Source organism: Salvelinus sp. IW2-2015, unplaced genomic scaffold (genome assembly GCF_002910315.2).
Source record: "Salvelinus sp. IW2-2015 unplaced genomic scaffold, ASM291031v2 Un_scaffold2390, whole genome shotgun sequence".
Lineage (NCBI taxonomy): Eukaryota > Metazoa > Chordata > Actinopteri > Salmoniformes > Salmonidae > Salvelinus > Salvelinus sp. IW2-2015.
This window is the reverse complement of record NW_019943713.1, coordinates 35528-36443: the sequence shown is the minus strand read 5'-3', so window position 1 is coordinate 36443 and position 916 is coordinate 35528.

Below are 916 nucleotides of genomic sequence, written 5' to 3'. Positions count from 1 at the left end.
AAGCTACCAGCACATCCTGCAGCATGTTGAAGGTCCCAAGAAGCACAGTGCCTCCATCATCTTAAATTGGAAGAATTTGGATCCACAAGGCTCTTCCCTATAGCAGAGAAGAATAAGAATGGGAGGAAACATCCCCCAAATACAGAGTGTCCCAAGCTTCTGTAGCGGTCATTACCCAAGAAGACTTCAAGGCACGTAATTGCTGCCAAAAGTGCTCGTTCAGAGGATCAGAAGTACTGAGTAAAGGCGCTGAAACATCTATGTAAATGTAATATTTCAGTTTTTTTTAATATATGAATTTGCAACATTTTCTAAAAACACTGTTTTTGCTTTGTCATTTGACGGTATTGTGTGTAGATTGATCAGGGCGCGAAAATAATATTTAACCAATTTTTAGACTAAGGCTGTGAAACGGTCACAAATTTGGAAAAAAGTCTCAAGCGTCTGAATAAACTTTCGAGGGTTTACGTATGTGGCGAAAGAGATTGGAGCTCAATCTTAATCCCGTGCCTCATCCCACGGGACCCGTTGGAAAATAAACCTGTTGCGTTTTTGCCAATTTTAACTGCACACTTGTTTTTGTGCACATGATTTTATTAATGTTGTTTTGTTGCTTTTCACCCCCAACACCACATCTTTTATCCAAGTTGTATAGCAAATCCCCGTCTGGCCAAATTAAGTCAAAAACAGCTGTTTTTGAACATCAACAAAGCATGAGAAAGGTCTGGGATGCCTTTGTTTTGGTTGTTTGCAATTAGGTGTGCAGGGTGAATATTGCGTCTGTCATACCGGTAATTGGTAAAAAGCAGCCAAATTACATTTTTGAAATTTGACTCCGAGTATAGCATTGTTTTCATTGAGGAAATGTACAAGTCTGCTGTTAATGACTAATGCAGAGGATTAACCAAGTTGGTCG